Source organism: Camelus ferus, chromosome 6, assembly GCF_009834535.1.
Source record: "Camelus ferus isolate YT-003-E chromosome 6, BCGSAC_Cfer_1.0, whole genome shotgun sequence".
NCBI classification, from domain to species: Eukaryota; Metazoa; Chordata; class Mammalia; order Artiodactyla; family Camelidae; genus Camelus; species Camelus ferus.
In genome coordinates this window covers 35,962,349-35,987,761 of record NC_045701.1, presented here as the reverse complement: position 1 = coordinate 35,987,761, position 25,413 = coordinate 35,962,349, and the positions used below count along the sequence as shown (strand labels likewise).

At 35.6% G+C, this 25,413-nt stretch overlaps 1 non-coding gene across 1 annotated transcript; it reads left to right on the top strand.

Moving 5' to 3' along the window:
* Window positions 1-2,661: 2,661 nt before the first annotated feature.
* TRNAN-AUU lies at window positions 2,662-2,733 on the top strand. Its single transcript has one exon. It is a non-coding gene; the product is annotated as a tRNA-Asn (tRNA).
* Window positions 2,734-25,413: the final 22,680 nt, after the last annotated feature.

Below are 25,413 nucleotides of genomic sequence, written 5' to 3'. Positions count from 1 at the left end.
TACAGGAGGGAGAATCTTTGTAAAAATGATTGTAAAAATAATATAAAAATATATTATTTATATTTTCTACCAGAGGGATAATCTTTGCAAAACTATTGTACTCAAAGCATGTTCGTTAATGATCTTAGGATCCAAGATTTTGAAATTGGAACGAATGTAAGGCATCATCTGATTCAACAGCTCCGGAGAGACATCACTCTCTGAATCAGTGACTCCTGGCGCCGTGCTGAGTCTGAGTCCGGGTTATCCTGAGTATCCTGGCATTCTTTCCTGCCTATCTCCCTTGCTTCTTGGCTTCATACATTAATGTATTTGGAAACTCCATTCTTTCTGGCTACCCTGTGGGTTGGGTTTCCAAATGGGCTGCCTCTTCAGTAGCTCACTGTAGATCTGGCGAAGGACCCTACTCTCAGCTGGGAGCTGTTAGGTCTTTCCTCTTGAATGTTGTTTTCTCTGAAGTAGCTCTTTGCTGCCCTCCACTGGCGTTCAGCCACTAGAGCTAGCTAGCCTTCATCAGCGCTAACACACTGCATCCCTGGCTCCAAAGGAGATCTGGGTGCATTATTAATCACACTATGCATGGTTTTTAAAGCACAAAAAGCAGAACCCCCGACCCCTTCGTGTCCAGTTATACCCTATGTTTTCACTTATTTCCTGTGAGTTAGCTGATTGGCCATGAACGAGTGTATCTGACTTTCAGTATTTTCAAGTACTTGTGCCAGCATATTTGGAAAGGATTACTTGAAAGTGTAAAACTTCTATTTAATTATCAAATTGAAATGCACTTCAGCTGACATGATTCTGGACCACAAATTTCTGAACTTGTTGTAGTTAGTCTTAAGGAATATTAAGCATTTTATTTTGTTTTGTTTAATTTAAAGTTCATTCTTCTATTTATTATTATTTAAATTAAAAAATTTTTAATTAAACATTCTGGGGAGAAATAATTAGGTTTATTGTTTATTTATTCATTTATTAATTATTATTATTATTTTTAGTGGAGGTACCAGGGATTGAAGCCAGGGCCTCATGCATGCTAAGCATGCACTCCACCACTGCACTATACCCTCCCCACTGAACATTTTACCTTTAATGTTATCAAGATATAGAGAATTATATGAGGTCCCTAAATGCTATGCACATTTTTCATTTATTCAATAAATATGTATTAGGCACATGCTATATGCCAGGCACTCTTCTTGGTGCTGAAAATGCGGCATTGGATAAAGGAGACACAAAAAAACAAAAACACCGTCTGCCTTTATTGAGCTCATTTCCTAGTTGGGGAAGATAAACCTTAAACAAATTTATAAGTAAAATGCACTTGAGGGAAAATGGCAGTACCATATCTATTTCCTACTGGAAATACAATGTAGTGATTCCGTGTTTTTAGAATGTTGAAAGAGGCATAACCAGAGGTTAGATAGGGACTATGTATGCCTACAAATATTCAATGTGTTATTCATTCATATATTTATTGTGAATACAGTGTGAGCCTATAGAAGCAATTGAAGCAGGTGAGTGTGTGAATCCCTCAGCTGCAAAGATGTTCCATCTTTTGGTTCTGTCACAGTCTTCTCTCCTGTTAGGGTGTCTGGTGATTGCCACCTTGTCACCCCCCCCTGTAATAGCTGTCATGGAAGCCCCTGCTATTGCTGCCATGATGATGGGCTCTGTTACTGTCTTTCCTTTGCTCTTTGTTTTTATTATGTTTTCTTTCTGTGTCTCCAGCTTTCCCCACAGATAAACTCTAACAGATATCACTGGCCAAATGGAACAAGTTTTTCCTTGTAACGTGGCAGAATCCCCAGTCATAATTAAGCAGGTACAACCACCTGGTCTTCTCTAATCTACCAGGTGTATTGGAAAGGAACGTTTGTCTCAGGTGAAACACAATTGGTTTGCAGAAAACAAAACCAAACCAAAATAACAAAGTAGTATTGAAACTAATTACAGACACAGTTTTTTAAATGCTATATTGATTGAAGAGTTTTTCCAGGTGTGATATCAGGGACCCAGGGTCACAACAAGCTGGCTATCCTTCGTCAGGAATAATGCCATAACCCTCACCCAGGTTCTGAGCCAGAGACGTATAAATGACTTGTCAGAAAAGCAGCTTGTAATTCTCCCAGTCAAATCTGAAGCTTAATGGCTCCATACTGTCATTTTTGAGTGAGAAGTGGGGCAGAAATCTTGGGCCCTTCTCAGAATCTTGACTGTCATATAGAAAGTAATATTTGAGCAGACATCAGGGGATTGAGAGAGTGAGCCATATAGGTACCTGGAGGAAAAGCATTCCAGGCAGGAGGAACAGCCCTTGCAAGACCATAAACTTGAAGTATTTAGCATGTTTAAATACCAGTAAGACTGGGGAGGAAGACTGTGTAGCTGAACAGAAACACTGAGGGGATTGGAAGACAAAATCAGAGACATAATGGAAGGCAGGATATTAGGTCATTGTAAGAACTTCAACATTGATACAAGTGAAATTGTTGCCTGGATAAGGCTCTTGTGGAAGATTTGATCAGATGAATAACATAATCTAACACTTTAAAATTCTTCCTGCTACCCTGCTGCAAATAAACTATAGAGGGTCAAGGTGGGAAACTAGTTGATGAGTTAGAAGGATATTCCAAAATTCAGTTAAGAGACTATGACGGGGAAGGTATAGCTCAGTGGTAGAGTGAGTGCTTATTATGCACAAGGTCCTGGGTTCAAGCCCCAGTACCTCCATTAAAACCAGTAAATGAATAAACCTAATTACCTCCCCCCAAAAAACAAAAACAAAAACATATAAACTAAAATATTTTTTAAAAAGCAAACTGTTTAAGAGAGCCTGGAACATAGCACACATTGAACATAAATAATCTACAGAATGGGACATTATACAACACTAAAGAATATCTAGAGAGGGTAGTTATCTGCAGAAAGACAGCAAACTAATGCTCCTTTGTCTCTCCTTTCCACACACACACACCACACACACACACACACACACACACACACAAAGAGAGATATAGGGATCTTGAACTAGGTCATTGGCAGTGGAGGGTAGTAAGAAAAGGTTGTATTTTGTAGATATTTTGAAGGTAGAGTCTATAGGTTTGTCTGATGGGATAAACATGAGATGTGAAAGAAAGAGAGGAGTCAACATCAATTAGAAAGAATCTGGACTGAACAATGAGAAAACTATTGGGATTTTGAGAAGGGGGAGAGTTTGGGTGGACCAGACTTGGATATGACATCAGAATATCAGTTTTGTTATATTAAGCTTAAAATGTCTAGTTGACACTGAGTGGAAATGTCAAGCAAACAGTTGAATTTGTGAGTCTGGAGTTCAGAATTAGGTCTGGACTGGAGGTATAAATTTTTTATATATTAGCATATTAAAAGATATTTAAAGCAAGTAAATCTAGGTAAGATCAAAGGGGAAGTAGTACATAGAGAAGAGGACAAGGATGAGTCCAGCAGGCTCCAATGTTGAGGGGCTGGAGAGAAGAGGAGGACTGAACAAGGAGAGTGCATAGGAGCAGCAAGTGAGGTTAGAGAAAAAAACCAAGAGCGCATGGTGACCTGGAGGCCAAGGAAAGTAATGTGGGTGATCAGTTTTGGCAAGTGCTGCTGACAGGCCAACTCCGATAAACAGAGAAAACTGACTGGACTCAGCAACAAGGAGATCATTGGTGACCATGAGGGGAACAGATTCGTCAGAATGGTGGAGGTAAATTTCTTGAGTGATGATTTTAAATGAATCGAAAGAGAAGAATTTGAGATAAAGAGTACAATTTATTGAGCAATTTGCTAAAAGAGAAGTGATGGAAGAGGTATTAGCTAGTGGGTGGTAAGGCCAAGAAAGGGTGTTTTTTTTTTTTTAAATAGGAGAAAAGGTATGTTTCATTGCTGATGGAAATGATCCAGCAGACAGGGAGAATCTGATGACAGGAGAGAAGGGAAAGGATTGCTGAAGGCATGTCCTGGAATGGGGAAGGGAGATGGGATCAAGAACACATGATGTGAGGAGTTGGACTAACTGCCTGGAGTGTAAAGAGGAGAGAGAAAGCATGAAGCGCTTACCTGGGAATGCTGGAGAGCAAACAGTAGGCAAATGTAACCTGACTGTGTCATGGACGTACCTGAGATTCATGTTCTTGAATTTAAATGAGACAAGTTCACACACTGTATGTTTCCTTGAAACATGTTAGTTGCAGAGGTTCTAAGAGCAGCAAAGCAGAAACGTGTGTAACCAGGGTGGTGATTCAGCAGAACGAACATGAAGTTAGGGAGGAAAGGGAATCGGGGATGTAGAAAGGAGTGATTGCAATGATAGCTCATGGAATTTAAGCTGGTGAGAAGGGAAAAGACTTTATCCCAGAGGAGAGAAAAGTGAAAAGCATATATTGAGGAGCTGTCATGCACTATGGTCGACTTTTGGAATGAACTGATACAAGCCTTTCTTTAAAACCGGCATTCTGATGATCCCAAGGCTATACTGTACAAAGTGCTGGGCAGAGGGTAAGTGCTCCTAATCCTGAGCTGCTCATGAGTTCAAGGTAACTCTCTTCACAGTGATGTGTTTTGACTTTCATAGTTCCTATCCTCTGGTGCACATGTGAAGGAAGAAAAGGACAGAAACTAATCTTTGTTTTATATCTAAATATACAAAGGTAGACATAGAGGGAGGATCCTTGGATAAAGTTGTAAAACAAAGTTCAAAATTTATTAATTACTCCAATCACTATTTCTTGCAGGACTTTTAGCTTCCTCAGTTCAGCTCAGCACCCTATGCTGCCTCATGGTTGTTCCCTGTTCCCCACTGCAGCCTCCCTCCCAGTTTCACAGGAGCATCGTGTTCCGGAATTTTCTCTTCTCTCAGGCTCCCTTCATTAAAAATTGCACATGAGGTGTTCAGTTCTACTGAGTAACCCTTTACCTACTTTGGTAAATGAATTCCAATTTGGGTTAAGTTCTCAATGTTCTTCTTTCTCTTAGAGTGAAGGCTTAGTTTGCATCATGAACTAGATCACAAATGTGTGTGTCTGTGTGTATGTGTGTGTAGTAAAAGATTTATGAGATTATACTCTTATTACTTGTGATGCACTCTACTTTTTATTCTATTTAAAACTTACCGGTAGGGACCCCGCTAAGTGATGTACCAACCACCAATGGCTTGATGCACGGCCATTCGACAGCAAGAGGGACTTTTGATGCTTATAATGCAGGTAGGTTGTAATCATGGAAGAGGTTTTAGGGAAGTTCCAACAGGAGACATTTTTGAAAAGGAAGACCTATTGGTTCTTGCTAAATGATCTGTGGTAATGCAAAAAAAAAAAAAAAAGTGGTCTTAGGTACCATGTTAGTGACTAGCCTGGTATACCTAGAATTAGATTATGATCTTAGTTCTACTAAAGCAATGGAAAAGATACTAAAGAATAAATGTCACACTGTGTGTAATCTTTAAAAGTGAGCTTATGAAACATGCTAAATAAGAATAACAATATTAATTAACATTAATTAATAGTCATTCCTTTTGATCACCAATTTCTCTTCTCACAGGTACTGATACTCTATTTGTTAAGTGAAGACAGTAAGTGCTGGTCACTGCTCTAAGAGCTTTAAGAGCAGTTCACTCTATTCTCATAATAATTCCACATTGTTGTTATTCTGTAGTTCTTATTCTACAGGTGAGGAACCTGAGGCACAGAGATTAAGTAATATGCCATAGGTTCCCTGGTCAGTAAGAGTGTCGGGCAGTTTGGTTCCCAAGTCCATGCTCTTAACTCCATGGCTACTGCTGCTCCTTAGCGTTGGCCAAGTCAGAGTTTTGTCCTTTTCCTGTGTCTTTGGGACCTTATTTCCTAGCTTTGTTATTAAGCTACAAGGGACTCAGTGATTTCCTCCTGTATTAACAATGTTAACATCTGCTTTCATTGAGTACATTGTACTAATTATTTTTATCTCTTTTAAAGTCTATGGCACCCACAAATTTAATGCTTTTATTTTTTCTTTCATCATTTTTCACCGTACACTAATGGTGAGAAAATTGAGGCTCTGTAACCAAATAATCTATCTGAGCAAGACCCCACAGCCCAGGTGTCAAACCCTGGTGTCTGTACTCTGAAACTGAGATATTATTTGATTCCTACCAAATCCTGACGCTCACTTTATCCTCTCACCTTCCCTCTGGAACACCATATTTACCTGTAGTTTCTAGATGCTCTGTTGTGTAGAGAAACACTGGGCTGCCTTTCTGTCAGCTGTGCTCTCCTGCTCTGCTTTCTGTTCTAAACCTTTAGCCAGTCCACTCTGACTTTCCACTGCAGCTGAGATTCCACCACGAGACTCACCCCTCAGCCCTGGCTGGCGTCTGTATTGTCTGCTTTTTAATTATTACATAGCCTGTTCTTTTGAAACTGCCTTCTGACATGATTAAAGGGGCTATTTAGTTCCATTTTGTTGTCTGGGGTCAGAAGTCTTGGTTTTCCATCGCAGTGCTGTAAGTGAGAACTTCACCCTGGGAAATAAGAACACACTTCTTCTCTAATGGTTCCTATGTTTTCTACTATGAATCATTCTCCAGATGCAGAAAAGCATCTGTTTTTACTGCTCACCATGTGTGAATTATATGTTTATGATTTTTGGAATGCCTCAACAGATCTGTTGTATTAATATTAGAGCCCACAGTGAGGGAAAAAGCACAGTCCAAATGTCTGTCTGCTTGGCGGCATGGGCTACAGGGATCTTAGGGTACTTAGGGTAGCTTACAACTCAGTCAAAATTAGAAATACTAATTTTTTGTTTTGTTTTGTTCTAAAATTTCTAGGATGTAGTTAGTAAAATGTTCCAGGGTAAAAATAAATTCTTTTGAGGAGATATGATTATAACTAAGTCAAAGAACTATAACCAAAAGATACACGTGTATACATACAAGTTTGTTCAATTCAAAATTAACACACAGAGTGACATTTGTGTTTTACTCAGATTGTTCAGAAAGATCATTTTAAACATAAGGATATTGTAGGCAGTCTTTTTAATGTAGCTTATAAAAAATAAATGTTTCTTAAACTTCTTTCATAATCGGTTAGGACTTACCATCACTCCTAAATCCTTCATTGGGCAGGTTTAGAATATTGGAGTAGGTTTCATATGAAGTGTCTCTCATTTCTCCCATTTACTCTACTTGTGGTGAGTCATTTCTTTGGATCTGGGAGGGGGAGAGGCTTTAAAAATTATTTAGTTTGGAACCAGCTCATTATAGGCTTCTATTATTTTACAAAATGACTCCTAATTGAGACCTGATAGGATATGTGTGTTTTAGTAGCTGAAAAGGACTGGAAACCAGCATTTAGTGGAAAGACCATTGAACATCAGAAGACTCAAATCCTAGACTCCATTCTATTAGTCAGTGCTTGCCTGATAGAGGGCTTTTCAGTCTAGTCTCGCTCATGCTCCTTCTATCAAAATGGAGTTCAAAACACCTGCCACATCTAACTCTGAAATCTTTTCTCAAGAGCAAATGAGATGTAATGATGGAGGTTTATAAATTTAATATTCTGATTTTAATATTCTGATTTTATTTCTGGATTTGTTTTATGTTGGGACTGTGAAAGTCACACAAATCCTCTGAAAGATCAGAATATTTGTTGTCACCAACTATTTACCTTTGATTGATCTAAAGTCCTCATAGATTCCACAAGTATATCGAATAATTTGTTTAAATATTCTACTGTTCCTTAAATACTCAAATATCACCAGAAAAACTTTGCAACTTAAAAAATTCTATACTTTATGTGGTTTCTAAAACTTTCCATGCGTTTTTAATAAAAGTGAGTCATTTTTTTCAATATGAGGTTTTGATATAAATCCACACATCAAATTGGAAGCCATAGTTTTAATGCAGCTGCTGTATATTTTCTTCATAGCTTATTTGTAATGTCATTAGTCATTGTTAGGTATATTAGTCAGAAGTTTCAAATCTATAATGTAGTTGTCATATTTAGTAATTATTTTTTAATATGCTGACATACAATTTAGTGTGTTGAAATTCAGCTTTATTCAGATTTCTCCTTCTGTTCTTTTGCAAATCAATTTAGATAATCTCAAAATAACAGTGCCTCTCTACACTCTAAGCATTTTAGATGTGTCATCATATTAATTTTTGCCCTTTACTATTTCCATTAATTAATTGTGCCCTTTAACTTTTGCTGATCAATGTGGACTAAATTGTAATTGCAGCATTTCTATGAAATAATAGCAAATTAAGGCTGATAGTGGCATGCTGTGAGTTAGTGAAGGATTTTAACATTTTTGAACTTGGTACTTTGTTTTAAAACCAGACAGACTTAGAATTAGCTTTTGATTTATGTTTAAATTCTAGGTGCATGGGATTTTGAATATTACATTTTGGTTAAAATTTTCTTGCAGTGCTTGCTAAATACTGGTGGTTTGGAGACAGGTAGTTTTACATTATCACTATCCAATTCTACTGTCATTAGAGAGTTAAAATATGCAGTGAGGTAAGGAAAGAATTAAATATCTCATGAATGTTTCTATAAATTCTCACTAATGGATTGAAGTATTAACTCTAATCTAGATTACCCAATATGGTTGATTATTTATTAAGTGAACATATAATCATTACTTATTCTTCACCAGATGATATACCAGAGATGAGGGTAGAATGATGAATAAAATTTAGTTCCTACTCCAGAAACACATAGAGTCTGGTGGAGGAGATGAACACATAGTCACTTGTGTGCAATAAAATTAGTGCCACATTGGAGGTATGCATTAAGTACCACGGAAGCACAAAGGAAAGCCACTTGGATCTCCAGGTTTAGGAAAAGCTTTCTGGAAGACATGCCACCAAAGATCTCTCTTTAAAAAATTTTTTTTTTAATTATAAATTGAATAGTTGGACATGTAACAACAACAAATTAATTTAGAAGAGTTTGTGATCAAAGTAACAGAACCATTTCTATTCAACAGTTATTTGGCTTCCTAGAGGCAAGCTCTTTTAAATATTTTTGATTACATTTCCATTGGTGGTTCCTCCAGAATGCTAAATTATATGATTACACTTTCTCTGTGTGTTTTAGAGTCATTTATCATTTTATTACTTCTACATGTTACTTTTGTGATAATAAATAGTACCCTGATATACTATTAAAAAGTGATATTATCACCTCTACTGTTTAGTTCACCTTTTTAACTTTATCACTCTCATCATTTATTAGCTACTCTATTATTTTTATTTTGTAAGATTGTTATCATTTGTAATTTAATATGAAACAGCAAACAAGTCTTTCATTCTTTCTCCATAAACTGATTCTGAAAGTTTACATTTTTATAACTATGCTGGGTCATGTACTGTGCTATGGTGGGATGGTTTTTCTTTTCTTACTATCAATTGATTAAAATCATGCCACAGATTTATTTTCTCCACATTTGAATTGTGTTGTTTTTTTTTTACACAACTTTGTTTTTTCCCCTTTGGGTTAGCAATTAACTTTTCTTTCTTGTTTTAAAAAAGTAATATGCATCTCATGTATTTTTCCCGTATCTTCTCAAATTGAGATCTTCTCCCGAATGCCTTCCTCCTGGCACCATCAGTCTTTCTACCCTAAACTAAATCAGTCGCTTTCTAGGTCTACTGTGCAGCACTTTCCAGAAATTTCCTTCATTGCTTTCCTGAGTGGGATCCAACTTTCTGTCAATCTTTCTTTCAAATCCCATCTCTCCTCTTTCTCTTTTTTCTTTATTATCCCTTATTTTTCTAGTCAGCTTCATAAAGTAGCTCTTTGAGAAAAGATACATGGTACATCCTTATAATATTAGCAAGTGCCTCTATTCTGCTCTCACTACATGTGTTAGTGTGTGTGTGTGTGAGTGTGAGAGAGAGAGAGAAAGAGAGAGAGATTAGATTATGGACTGGGTATATCATTCTAGAGTCAAAAAAAAAATCACATCAACTGGAAGGCATTTGTCTATTTTCTTAACATTCAGTGTTGGTGGTAAGTCTAAGTCAATCCATTGTCATTCTTTTTTAGGTAATCTGTTTTTACTCTGGGAAACTTTCATCGTCTTCTCTAGGTGTAGCTCTTAATTACAATCATGCCACTTGCCACTTTGCACTTTAAATAACCATATCTTTCAGCTGTGAGGGCTTGTTCTGTTATTTCTCTATTAATTTATTCTCCATTTTCTGCTTTCTTTTTTTTCTGAATTTCAGTTATTTAGATGTTGGACTTTTGTGATGGTCCCCATAACTCATCTTTTCCCTTATGCTTTCTGACTCTTTGCATTTCTGCTTTACACTCTAGGGGAATTGCTTGACTTTATTTTCTAAGTATTTATTTTTAATTCCATTTAGTTAACTGTCCATGCTGCACTTTCCAGCCTTTAAAAGTCTGTTGATATCTCTCACTTACTGATAATCTCTCTCCTACATTCTTTTCAGTTATGTATTAATTCTATTTTTATAGATTTCTGTTAAATTTTAGTGAAGTGTCAGGAGAGATGAAGAGTAAAGGTGTATCACTGAAACCTAGCATGAGTTTGTGGGGGAACTACAAGCAGTAACAGGTTGTAGTTCAAGCATTAAACTAGGAATAGAAGGACACATGACAGACATCATTGCTAGGCATCATAGCACGAGGAACTTGCAGATGTACTCTACTAAGAATTTTAGATTTCATCTCATAGGCACTTAGCATTTTAATCGTGAAAGTAGTAAGATTAATATGCGGAAGATATATTAAAAGACCAGAGGCAGGGAGGAGAGTTAGAAGGTTAATAAAAGAGTTCATGCTGGTAATCAGGATCTGATCTAAAGCAGAGAGATCAGAGGGAAGATGAAACAGAAATAATAAAGAGATGGTACAGAAGAAATTTCTAAAACTGATTTAAAATATCAAGGTAAGAAGTGCTAAAAACCCCAGATAGGATAAATGCGAAGAAAATCACACCTAGGCAAACTGCAATAAAGCTTCTGAAAACCAAAGACAAAGAGACAACTTTAAAAGCAGCTAGAAAAAAAAAAAAGATTTGTTACCTGCAGAGGAGCTAATAAAGGCAAAATAAGAGTGACAGTATCCTTTCTAAATAAACTATGGGATCCCGAAAACAATGGAAAAATAACAATGCTAAAATAGAATAAGATATGGAAAAGTTTATGATTAAAGTTTGTTCTACTTCTACTTTTGTCTAATTTTCTATTCAATAATGAATGTCACTATTCATTAAAACAATATTTTCCTGGAATAATGTCCAGTTCCACAAAACCATAAGAGAAGAAAGATTTCATAGTGGAAAAAACACTGAACTGAGTTCAGGAGATTTGGAGATCATGGTGACAAATCATAATTTAAATAGTTAATTTTGTAAAATGATGGGCTAAGTAGAGTAAGAGAGTTAAATGCTCATCATTTAATAGGTTCTATATAGCTAAAGAATCATGTCCAACCTAGAGTCGACTATTTCTTTTAACCCGCCTCAGCTCTCACATTTGATAATTTCTAACTCTCTTTTTCATTACACTTGTCATAAGAAAGTTGACTCTTAGATTAACTATGGCAATATTTGATAAGCATTTTAAGGCTAATAATATAATGAAATAAAAATTATGAATAGAACATTGTGTACAATATAGGGTTTATAAAGAGAGATCAGAGTGGATCTTTTTAAGAACTGTTAGGTAATAAATATGAAAATGAGATTGTGCAATTTATGTCCAGGCAGATATTACAAAAATAAAATTGAAAGGCAGTATACCACAGTGATAAAAGATAGTCTCTGGAATTTGATTTCCTAAGTGGAAACTCCAGCTCTTCAAATTACTAGCTGTGTGACCTTCAGAAGTTTATTAACCTATCTGAATTTCAGTTTCTGCATCTATAAAACCGTTTAAAGATTGTGGCAGAAAGTTTTAAGCATTCATCAAATATTAGCTATTATTATTACAATAAAATTTTTGCAAAGCAAGGTTAGTGCATTCATAGTAATTGTATGTTATCTTTTGCTGGATTCTGGTATTTGGTGCAGGCAAAAGAAGTACCTGAAGAACTTTGCGTTTTACAAAATAATGGAAGAATGAAAAGAGAAACAAAAAAAATACTGAATTGCTGCTCAATGGTAGGAATTGTGTTGACACTCCACATACATAATTTTCTTTAGCCTTAAAGAGAGTTTATAATGTAGGTAATAATTTTGTTATTTTATAGATAAGGAAACTAGCTTAGAGATGTTAAATATCCTAGATTACTGTCAGTTTAACCAAATAATCATTTATCATGAGCAAGTGGGGTGAATTTAAGGGGAGGAGGCTGATTTCCTTGTATGAGTTCTAGAAAAAAACATATTTGGTGGTTAATTGTATCCATATAAAACTGATTTCTATCCATAGATGTAGTCACACATCTCCTGTTCACAATGCTGTGTCCCTCCCTTTGTTGGCTGATTATTTAGTCTATACATTGATTACTTTTCTTTTTATTATTTTATCTGCAGCAGAGTCAATCAATTCTAGACAAAATTGAAAAGTAAATTAATTATACCTTTTCATCCAAAGAAATACCTCTCTCATTTCTACTTTCCATGCACACTACCCTTCAATAAAAACTATCTTTGGAAAAATATCTGAAGTCAATCATTTATAACTAGATATAACTTCAAATTAGTTTTCTTTCTCCTCAGATGATTATCTAGACTCCTATCTTCTCTTTAATAGACGTTTTACTCTACTAAAGGGAATCTAGGCATTTTTGAGTAAGCAAGGTAGGCTTAGGAAATTGGGAAGTGATCTTTTCAAGAATTCCTGAAATGTCATAAATTAGATTGGGAGCAGTTTACTTACATAGCATAAAAACCATAAAGTAAAATAAAAAGCTAAATTGGTTATTAATACCTGCCTATTGAAAAAGATTTAAATGATTTTTTTAAAATGTCAAGTGTTACTCTGTAATAAGCCTTTCCTTTATTGATCACCAAGCTATGCCATATAAAGTCCAATCATGAAACTTGATTACATGCAGTTGGTGAATTTAGGTATCATTACTATACATGTATTATGTTGGGATGGTTGGCTCTTAGCCATACATTTTTTACAGGCTGCTTATACTTGGATATATGAATGCCTGGCTTCTCTCTATTAGACCAGGCCTACAATGATCAAGAACAATGAAGGAAGGTACTGAGAGTGTATTTCTTGGACAGCTTCAGTGAACAGGAAATATTGATCTCTGAGTTAGCCTAAGACTTGGATGCTGTGACAAAGAGAACAATGGTTCAATAAATTAAAGAAGACAGAATTTGATTTCTCCTTTACATAACAGTCAAAACTGAATGGTTCAGCTCTGCTCAATGAGATTATTCAGTGATACAGGATTCTTTCCACTGGCTGCCCAGTCATCCCCTCGAGTTGTCATCCTTGGCATGGTGGAGATGGAGTCTCTGTGAATCCTAGATGATAAGGGGAGGCATAATCATGGTCCTAATACTTAGCTCCACATTAGAGGTACATATCACATTTTATTCTATGGGGAAAAACAACCATATGAGGCTTGACATTTTCATTTAGCTTTGTGTCTAGGATTAAAGGGAAAATACATTTTGGTTGAAAACTAACAGTCTTGGCCTTGTGGTCTGTGCTGTTTCTGTTATCAATTGAGACTTCCTGATGACATGCAGTTTTTCCTCCTGAAAAGGGTAAGAATTGTTAAGTTTCTGTGTAGACTCTTAAACTGGAGAAATAATACCACCTTTGTTTTTCTTCAGACTGTGTGCATTATTACATCCTGCCTATAATGGTGAGAAATTATTATCTTTCTTTGAATAAGATCCTGTCCACTATTTTTTTTTTAATCTTATTGGGTCTCAAGAGAATAGGAAGCAATATTAAAATTCTCTTGTGGTTTACCTATCTCTTGTGAATCTATTTCTAGTCCCTTTTTATTTAGAGGGAAAAGAGCCAGCCCCTACTTTTAACTCTGCACCGATATATAAATTCTTAGTGGATCAAAATTTGTAATCACATTTTAATCTCCTTTATTCCTGAACCAGGGCTCAATTTAAATAAGCATTGGTTAATAGATATCCTCTCTTGTGTCCTCTTTTAAAATAACCTAGTGTACAGGTAACTTCTTAGGGGAGGTTCACCAGGGAAATAAAACATAAGGCTTTCTTTAATGTTAATAACTCATTTTTCGCTGGGACTGAATACTAGCTACCCTGTAGTTAAAAAGAAGAAAGAATGGTGTCCACTCATGTGGGATGGTGATTATTCTTATAATTATTCTATTATAATCAAATTTATGTTTAGATGTAATATGATGTTTTGTGTGTATCAAGTCTCCAATAGACCCAGGAGTCCCTTATTAGCCAGTATCATCTGCTTTTACCAGCAGATGCCTAATTTCTAAACAGAAATTAATTCTCCATGCTTAAAGATTTGCCTTGCTAAAACTCAACTCTCTCTGGGAAAGGTAATTCTTTTAAACTTTATAATCATTTTATATTTCATTATGACTGAATTTTTCCTGCGTTTCCTTAGGTTTTATTTTGTATTTTATTTTTATCTTTTGGATTTTCTGACATACTTTCTGCTTTTTTTTATTGACATATAGTTCATTTACAATATTGCACTTGTTTCAGGTGTAAAGCAAAGTGATTCAGTTATACATATACATATATACTTTTTCAGATTCTTTTCTGTTATAGATTATTACAAGATATTGAATATCCCTGTGCTATACAGTAGGTCCTTGTTGTTTATCTATTTTATACATAGTAGAGTGTATCTGTCAGTTCTAAACTCCCAATTTATCTCTCCCCACTTTCCCCCTTTGGTAACCGTAAGTTTTTTTCTGTCTGTGAGTATGTTTCTGTTTTGTAAATAAGTTCCTTTGCATCAATCTTTTAGATTCCACATATAAGTGATATCATATGATATTTGTCTTCCTCTGACTTGCTTTACTGATTTGCTTTACTTAGTACGATAATCTCTAGGTCCATCTGTGTTGCAGCAAATGGCATTCTTTCATTCTCTTTTATGACTGAGTAATATCCATATATATATTTCACATCTTCTTTATCTAGTCATCTGTGGATGGACATTTAGGTTGCTTCCATGTCTTGACTATTGTAAATAGTGCTACTATGAACATTGGGGTGCACGTATCTTTTCGAATTAGAGTTTTCTCCAGACATATGATCAGGAATGGGATTGCTGGATCATCTAGTAAGTCTATTTTTACTTTTTTGAGGAATCTCCATATTGTTTTCCAAAATGGCTGCACCAAACTACATTCCCACCAACAGTGTAGGAGGGTTCCCTTTTCTCCACACCCTCTCCAGCATTTATTATTTGTAGACTTTTTGATGATTGCCATTCTGACTGGTGTGAGGTGATACTTGTTGTAGTTTTGATTTGCATTTCTCTAATAATTAACGATGCTGAACATCTTTTCATGAACCTGTTGGCCACTGAACTAAAATGAACAATCCTAAAATTTATATGATACCACAAAAGGTACAGAATTGCCAAAGCAATCCTGAGGAAAAAGAACAAAGCTAGTGACATAATCCTCCCAGACTTCAGATAATACTGTAAAGCTACAGTAATCAAAAAGCATGGTAGTGGATCAATGGAAGAGAATAGAGAGCCCAGAAACAAACACACACCTATGGTCGATAAATCTTTAACAAAGGAGGCAAGAATATACAATGGAGAAAAGACAAACGTTTTGAGGGACTATATGTTGGTAAATCTTGTGTGCTCTGTGCACAATGATATTTTTAAATTTTTCCCTAATTATGTTAGATCTACCAGCTGAATATCATCTAGAGACCTCAACTGACTCTATGTGGAGTATAAGTATCACCCATTCTAATCCTACCTGATTTCTTGACCTGATTTCATTACTCATGAAATATAATGAATAGCTGTTGTTGTAAAACACCAAGTTTTGGGTTAGTTTATTATATGGCAACAGATAAGTAGAGCAGGTTGTTATGATGGTTAAATGAGTTAATTTGCATAAACATTTAGCACAGTTTCTGGTACATAGTAAATATTTCATTAACATTTGCTGCTATTGTAATATTTTTGTACCACAACCACAACTATGAAATCTGCATTTGTACATGTAGGTCTTGTATGTGTATGTTTGTGTGTGTGTGCTCTAAGACTGCAAAAATTAACTCAAAATGAAAATCATTAATACGATGCAATTTCATATAAAATAAGCTTTGTTAAGTAATCCTCCTATAAGGAATTCTTGTTTTTCTCTGACTACACATTAAATAATGAGTTTTTTTTTCTTCAAGGTGTTAATTTTTTTCCTAGGCTTTTTCTCATATCACTCTATATTGTTCATCTACACAGCCCACCTGAATGAATGATCTTCAGTACTTCCTTGGCTTCAGTTCCCATCATTTGTTAATGAACCCCAAATATTTATTTTTAGCCCAACTTATTTTTGAACTTCAGATGTGAATATTCAACTGCTTACTGAAAGTCTCCAGCCACATGTCCTACATGGTAAAAACGAAACCCATCAATTTCTCATCCCTTCTCCTCAAATTTCTCTTTTTCACTGTCCGCTCAGATGCTTGAGTCAAAACCTGGGTTGTAAGTTAAAAATCTGCCTGAGATCACAAATCACACTGGTTGTGTGTTCATTAAAATAGGATCTTGTCTGTAGGTGGTAACTGAAAAGTTTGAGGCCTTCATAACCTAACTTACATACTGTGATACCAAAACTTCTAGGTGTATGAAACTATGATACATATAAAAAGTGAAGAACATTTTGCAAAATATCTGATATTTGGAATATGCTAAGAAAACTGTAATAGTTTGGTAACTCTTGGGATTTAGACCTTTTCTACTTGAGTTTGTTTTTCTCGCTCAATCCTATTGAAGCTTGTGACTATATACATTAATCCAGATTTAATCTGAAGGATGTCAAACAGGCACATAGATTTCAGTTTTCTGCATATTTCATAATGCTTTGGTACCTTCAGCAGTAATAATGCCCATTGCTTTGTTTAGTTGGCACATAACACCTTTCTTCTCCTCTCCACACCCTTGTCAAGAACAGCCATTTTGCAGTAGCCATGTGTCCCGTCCCACATGAATACTCAAAATCTTGATATTTTAAATAAAATTTAATCAAATATTTGTACTTGATTATTTCCTGTCTCCTAGTGTGATTTTGTCCATATCATTTTTGTTTGCATTTTAAATATAACTTTTGGTAATTTATGGTGGTCTTATCTTTCATCCCCAGAAATAATTTTAGCAGAAATTTATGTGGCTTAAATTTGGGAAACACTCTTTCTGTTGAAGATTTAGCGTATATGCTAACATACTGAAACTCTGAAAAGTAAAAGTTTATAGGCAAATTATACTTGTTTAGTTTGTTTAATCCAGTGGTTGCCATGGAACTTCAAAAATGCGTAAGACTTGTAATGTTATTTACTCTTTAGTTGGAAAGAATTAGAACGTAAAAATCGATACTTTAGTTTACTTCACGAATGCCTTTTCTACTGTATGGACTAAGTGAGAGTGGAAATCTTCCAGAGTGTACTTTCCACTTAGGTGGAATACATAAAGGCCTCTTTCTCTTTCTTAAATGGCTTCTCTAGTTGTTCACTATTGCTTCAGATGATTTTCAAAATTCCTTGACAATCTGTCTTAGGTGAGTTTGCTTTCTGAAGGTGAGAGTCTTTCCTTCCACTGTTCCCATTCTTAAATTGCCACATCTGTATGTCCTATTTCATTTGACTCTTTGCCTTCTTCCCTTCCTTTCTTACATTGCAGTCTTTGTCTTGCCAATGCTCTTTTAGTTTTATAGTATGTTATTATTTTCTGGTCACACAATGGCCTTACAAGAAAATTTATCCATTAGAGGGTAGCTGTTTACTTCAGAATGCTTTATTTGACAAATTATTTTGCATAGATTTCCCTTAGCCTGAAATCTTCTCTGCACCTCAGATGAGTTCTAAATATCCTTGACTTTTCAGAAACATATCAAGCGTGTAAATGGGAGCCTATCAGTATCATGCTTACAAGCACGTGCTAATGTGATGGCACTAAAGGATGAATAGTGCTTTGGAAGACAAAATTTTAATTGGTTGCTTTAGTAAAAACAGCTACAACTGTATATTCTACTCAGCATAGAAAATGCACTTTGGTCTTTAAATCAGCTCATATAAGACAATTTACTGGCAGGAAAGTCAGTGCTGTTGGCTACATGGATACAACAATATCAGGGAGGTGTTAGAATAACTTAAACTTTCCCAATGAGCTCCAGGGCTTTAATGAGAAGATTTTCTACTCTTGTGTGATTAATATTGCTCTGTGATAGAAAGAGGACTATTTTTTTTTTCCTGAAGGAGAAGTAGAGCGAGGCTTTAAGATAAATGATTGGGAGGAAGTTAAGAAGTGGTTAATCCCTTATTGCCCAGAGAGGATTATTTTTAATCAGTAACTGCTACCAGCATGAGTAGCCTCTCCAAATAACCATTACAGCCTGCAATAAAGTAGCAAAAATATTTTTAAACCACCAGCATTTTAACCATTCATTTTCTGAGTTCAATTAACCAAGCAATCCATTCAGACTGGCCATATAATGGTGTGAAATTGTGAACCCATATCATGTATTGAGTGACACTATTATTATTTACAATTGGTCTTAAGTTTTTTTTCTCTGTAAAATAGCCATTGGAAACCACTAAGTCAAAATGGACAAAGTACGCGTGTGTGCACGATTGTGTGTGTGCGTGTAGGTACACAGCTCTATATGTGTGGGCATATTCTGAAAGTCAGTATATTAGGAGAAATAGAATGAAGAAGAAAGGATAGCAAAAAGAGATAGTCTAAAAGGCTCACTGATACTAAGATATTGTTAGTATATATGGGCATACATAAACAGTAGCTTCTTTGCATACAGTTTTTGTTTGCATTATTGATTTTCATCATTACTTATCCACTGAAGCAGATTTTAAGATGTCAAGGAGAAGTAGTAAGAATTTAGTGAGAAGTAGTGAGGATGTCAAGCATAAGTTTGTGAAAGAAGCAAAATGCAGTTAGATGGTCATCACATGTAAGGACAGGTTAGTCATGCACATTGAGCAAAAACTGGATAGAAGATTATGAAATTTAGGAGACTAGGATGGATTTCTTAAAATTTTAATTGGGGAAGCAGTGGTTATAGAAAAAAAGGAGTAAGAGCAACTGTCAGAAGGTAGAGGAAAAAACCATTTCGTTACTGGTGTTGTTAACTGTCTCTGAATGTGTGTTTGGGATGTTTTAATTTCAGTGGGAGACATCACATTTATTCATTGAAAAAATAAGTGGTTTAACTGACAATGTTATGATCCAGCTATGCCTCTTGAAGCTTGTTAAAAAAGCCAATCTCCTATAAGATGGGTTCAACTCCATCTTGACCATATAAGAATAGGTCTTGGACCTGGAACACTACCCTAACCAAGAGATAGGGAACCCACTTAGCCTTGCTGGGCTTATCCCCTTGTGTGGGAATATATTTCCCTGTTGCATATTCAATGTGTGATCTTTTGTTCTACTCAAAGTCATACATTGGTGGCCCTCAGGAATGCTCTCAACTTTCTGTATTTCAGACCCCAAAGGGGAGCAGTTGGGGCCCTTATACTGCCTCAAGAAGTGGGGTACATGCAGTCACACTGCCTATCACGGCTGCAGAATGGCTCTTCTGGCCGTGGGGGAATGATGCATTGGGAGGGTTTGGACCTTGTGTACAATTGTTTTATGCTCTTGCTATAAGTAAATGCTGTACCACTCGAGTCTAGGGTGCAACCCTGAATATTGCACTGGTCTCTTCCCTGGGTGTCACTTAGCTGCATTTTAAGCTTGGCTGCACTCATGTTATTTTCCATCCTGTGGCATAGACTGACCATCCAGTGAATGGTGAAACTAAGCTTCTTCCCAAGCCCCACAAGAATTGTGCCATGATTTGGAGGTGACAGGAGAATTATAAGCCATTAAGCGTTCATAATACTGATGACCATTGAGAATGGCTACTTCAAGTCTATCAGCTTATTGATGCTTCCATATCATTCTTAGGCCACAGAATATTGGCCAATCCATCAATCAGATCAGATTGCCCGTCTTATGCCTTTTGTCCAAACTTCTTAGCTGGACCCCACAGCCGTTCCTCTTTTAAGCCTCATGTCTTCCTCTCAGGAATTCTTCCAGGAGTAAGGGGTGAATTTCCTCATTGTTCTAGATCCTCAAACCTCTCTTATTACATGTTTAGAGCAATCTTCACACCATACCTTCTCTTGAACTCTACCTCTATTAAAAAAAATTGATATTGATTATCATTAAAACTAGAATCTAAATCATTATCAACAAAAATATTATTTACATTTCCTTGAACCAGAAGGCATAATCTTTAAAACATTCCATGAGGGACGAGATGATATACCATCTGTTTAGGATGGCAAAGAAAGGGGAAAGTGACAAAAGAGCTAAATGCCCATATTATGTGAACATTCATAAACTGCAAATTTTGTATTTAAGTGTGCAGTTTCTTTTCAATAACTAGAGAGATACAAATGGATCTTAAGAAATATCCAAAAAGCAAAACCCCTATTTTTTTTTTCAAATTTGAGTCAAGGAGATATGGAAATTCGTCCCATTTTAAGTGCTCCTTAATTATTGGCCTTTCTGTGGTTGAATTTATATCAACAAAGAGAATTGGAGATTAAGGCAATTAGTCAGAAAATTCAGCTTAAAAAATAGCAATTGAAAAATAAATTAAATTTCCTATAGAATTCTGGGGTTTGGTATCTATACGGCTAAGATTCATTAAGTAGCTACTTAATTCTCTTCTTTACTCTTATGAAAAGATTGTTCTTTAATTGTTACTGTGTATAAAGTAAAGTAAAGATAGGTTATACAAATATTCTGAGTGATTAAAGGATTAAAATTGTGAGTCTTCCTATAAATGTCAGGATTCAAGAATATCTTACTGCATTTTTTTCCTACTGTAAATAAAGGGTCAACCAACATCTTCTAATAACTCATAACTGCCTCTTTTCTTGTTAGAACATGTCATCCAGCACTTTTTGATTAGATGTTCTCAGATAATGGCTGGGACAGATTGACCAAAGGAGAGCAATTTCTTTAATCATAATAATATAATGATTCCATCACAAACTTTAGATAGGACTGTGACTGTGAGTATTACCATTTTGTTGTTGTTGTTGTCTATTACTAGCGCTGTATCTTTAGTGGAATTGAAGACAGGATTTTCCGTAGATCTCAATACAACTTTGTGAAAGACCATAACAATGCCTTTAAAATCAAATCCATTTGCTGTTCTACAAAGAAGCAAGTTTTTTAGTAACTTGGCCATAGTTTTGAGAATAGAGCCCCTCAGAAGTGGGGTCAGTTCTAAAGTTCTTTGGCTAGTTTACCTGGAACTCAAGAGATTCCCTGAATCTGGCTGGTGTATAATAAATATTTAATGATTATAAAAAATTTTTGACTTCCAAATTGGAAGTGACAAGTGTTACATGAAAATACTGTAGTATCACAACATTTGTGATTTAGGGAGCAGAATCAATGTGATTAAAATTACAAACACAATGAATTCCCTGTTATTTAGGTCAAAGAGAAATGGTTGCTGTCTAAAAACAATCTGAACTAAGTAAAAGCAAAATACCTCATATACTAGTTGAAAATATGTGGTAGACATTATTATTTTTATCTCTGATAAGGTGCCAAATAAGCAGTTTAAATATATTAAATGTAATGAAGTATTTATAAAGCTTTTTAGCTAGTCAAGCAGTTTATACTTTGTGAATATAACAAGTGTATTTATTATTTTAAAAGTATATATTAGGAGGGAAAGGGATCAAGATCACCTCTTCCCAGAAGCACACCAAAGGTACAACTACTTACAGAGTAACTCTCTCTGAGAACAACCTGAAGATGAGCAAAGATTTTCCACAGCTAAAGATAAAAAGAAAGACCAATCAGATGTAGGAGGGGTGGAAATGTGGTCTAGTCAGGACGCACGCTCCCAGAAAGGTGATCCATAGCAGAGAAGATACCTCAATCTCAGACGTCCTCCCCTAGGAGCAAGGAGGTCTTCCCCAGAACCCCACATTGAGTGAGCTCCTCAGCCTGGGGTCCTGCACGGGGAAGATGAGCACCCAAAATGTCTGGCTTTGAAAACTTCTGCATCGTAAGTTTGGGAGAGCAGGAGGGCTGTAGGAAGCTGAGACTCTGCTCTTAAAAGCTGTATGCAAAATCTTACTCAGTTTGAATTTTGACTCAGAGGTAACAGTCTGACAGGTCCATGGGTGAGACCTCCTTGCTGATCTTGGAGCACCTTCTGGAGAGGGAATAGGTAGCTGGACTACCCCAGAGGGCTAAGATGCTGATGGCAGCCATTTTTGTGATCTCATTCTACCATGCTGACAATGGCACTTGTGAGCACCATTTTGGAATCTTCCCTCTAGCCTATTAGCATGAGGGGCCTGCCCCACACACTAGCATACCTGTAGCAGTCACGTGCCACCAGCCCTTATAACCAGCAGTGCTAGAGGGCCCACCTGCCCACCAGTATGTCTGCAGCAACCACACAAGGCAAGGTCTTGCAGCCAGTTGGGTCAAGTGCACCCACAGCAGTCAGCCTTGCCAAAATAGAAGGAAGCACGCATCCCACAAAGGAGACACCCCTGGAACATCTGTCTCTGGTGGTCAGAGGGGAGACAGCTGCTGAGCCGCATAGAACATCTCCTACATAAGGCCTCTTCTCAAAGATTGGGATACGTAATGCACCTATCTAATACGGAAATAAACAGAGAATTTGGCAATGAGGAGACAGAGAAATATGTTTCAAACAACAACAACAAAAACAAGAATACTTCAAGAAAAGAGCTAAATAAAATGGAGATAAGCAATCTATCTAATAATAAGTTCAAGGCGTATCACCAAACTGTAACAGCAAAAAGAAAACCAATTTTAAAAATGCAAATAGTTTAAAGGACTTCTGGGAAAACATCAACAAGTCTATCTAGTAGAATTATATATATATATTATATATCATTATGTATTTGTATGACCATTATAATCTAAAATAGAAAAAACAGAAGTATGCTTTTAATTGTAGAGTGAATTGACAATGTTCATGGGTATAAAATTATGAATACTAGTTTACATTTTCTGAGTACCTGCACTGTTCTAAATACTAACTTTTATTTACCCTTTAATCTTTGTAACAATCTTATGAACAATTTAGTATTATTATCATCAAAACCATCTTGCAGGTGAGGAAATTAAGGACCAGAGAGGTTCACTAATTTTCCTAAAGGTACAGAGTCAGTAAGTGGTAAAGCCAAGATTTAAACCCCAGCATTCTAGTTTTATGCCCTTAGTCAACTGTAATATTGGCATCCTATGATGACTTCTAACAGCACTACTAAATTATTTAAAATGCATGTATTAATATATCTTTATTATTTATGTTTATGAGCAAAAAAGGGATCTTTTCATGTGTTCAAACAAAATTCATTATTTTTTCCTTCATTAAAACCTGCAGTTTCTATATCTTTACCCTTTGTAAAATAAAAAGCTGTGATACCAACTTTTCCTTTTGTTTTAATCTGAGATTGCCATTCAGCTATATGATTTGCTAGCATGTGTTCTAGAATATGTCAATACTTTTTTGCTTTCAACATTAGGAAACTAATTTCTAATGTATTTCTCTGAGCTGAAAAGTACTATGCTCTCTGTGAAGTTATAAGTCACCCATATATGTCTCTCCATTCCTTCAGGAGGTCTTACTTAGTTTTGATAGCATTATCTCAGCCCAGAATGTGTTCCATTTAGAAATCATTGGATCATCTGTTTTACTCAAGCAGCTGGCATTCAATTGCACATTAATATTACTTCGCTTCTTATTCAGAGGTCTAAAAATCTCTCTCTTTCATTATCTTTCAAAACCTTAAAAGGGATTGACAATTATAATGGTGTGTCTTGTGATACAAAGCATAATACATTGTAAATAAGCCATGAATGGGAATGACATAAAAGCAAAAAGTCTGAGGGAAAAAAACCTAGTCAAATAGTGTACAATAGTTTCTTCTTTCAGTCAAGGAAATAAATGCTTGTTGCAATTGAATCTAACTGTTCTAAGACCCTTTAAGGACAATTTCTATTGCAAAGTGAGAACGTTTGAAGTTCTGTTTGAATAATGCAGCACTTCTGGCCTGTGAAAATAGATAAGCTTACAGCATTCTTCTTGTGGAAAAGATAAGGCTAATTAAAGAAGAAGAATAAGAAGAAAAGACTATCAGTAGACACATCTTAGCAGGAAAAACACTTAGTTTCCTGATGCTGGACAAATAAGTATCTGTCCTTGATTTAATGGCTATATTTTTGTAATCATTGAATCTCAGAGGGTCACACTGATACGAGGTTAGCTGAGAAATTATACAGATTCCAGTGAATTCTTATTCAAATCTATGCTTTAAAAATTAAAGTGTTTTGACTTGATCAATCTGAAACTTAAGTTGCATCGTTTTAGTCCTAGCCAGAGTTACTCAGAATACATATGAAACTATACCATGAAAATTTAATAATTTGGGGGTAAAATTTTGCTTTTCAGAATTGTAAGTAGCTTTTCTGAACTCTAGAAATCATATTGCTCATTGTTTTTGTAAGTAGTAAAGAGGGTTATTTAGACAGTAATACATATTAGTTAGAATACTTTGTGAAGCAAGTGATTGAAAAATTAACTTAAGACAATTTAAAAATAAGAAAATTATTATCTTCCAGGGATGGCATCAAGATGACCATTCAGCAGCTCAACCTTGGCATCAAGGATGCAAGTTCTTTTAACCTCTCTATTCTGCTGTGCAAAACATCAGCTTTACATGTGGCTAGCTTCCTTTATGATTGTGAGGTGGCTGCTGTAAGCTTTTTCATTCTTGTCCTGTGTATATGTGTGTGTGTGTGAGAGAGACAGACAGAGAGAGAGAGAGAGGGAGAGAAAGGGCGCAGGCGGGGGGCTTTCTATGTGAATACTTGAATTAAACTGGGATTATTTTAGAAAAAGAGCAGAAAGGAAGAAAGGATGCTACGTGGTCATCAAAGTCCAACACAGGGAAGCAATGTAAGAAAACAGAACCATATCACTAGGTTTTAATGATAATTTTTGTAGATAGCATATTCTAGTATAATCTGACTTCACTGGATTAATATTACTTCGTACAATATTCAAAACCATATTGAAAAAATTCAAATATTCCCTATTTATTAATTTATTTTCAGAATTTAGTTATGACCACTTAACACAGAGGCTCTAAATTCTTAATTATACAGATAACAAAGTGGAATTTTTAAATGGAAAGTAATTTTATAAA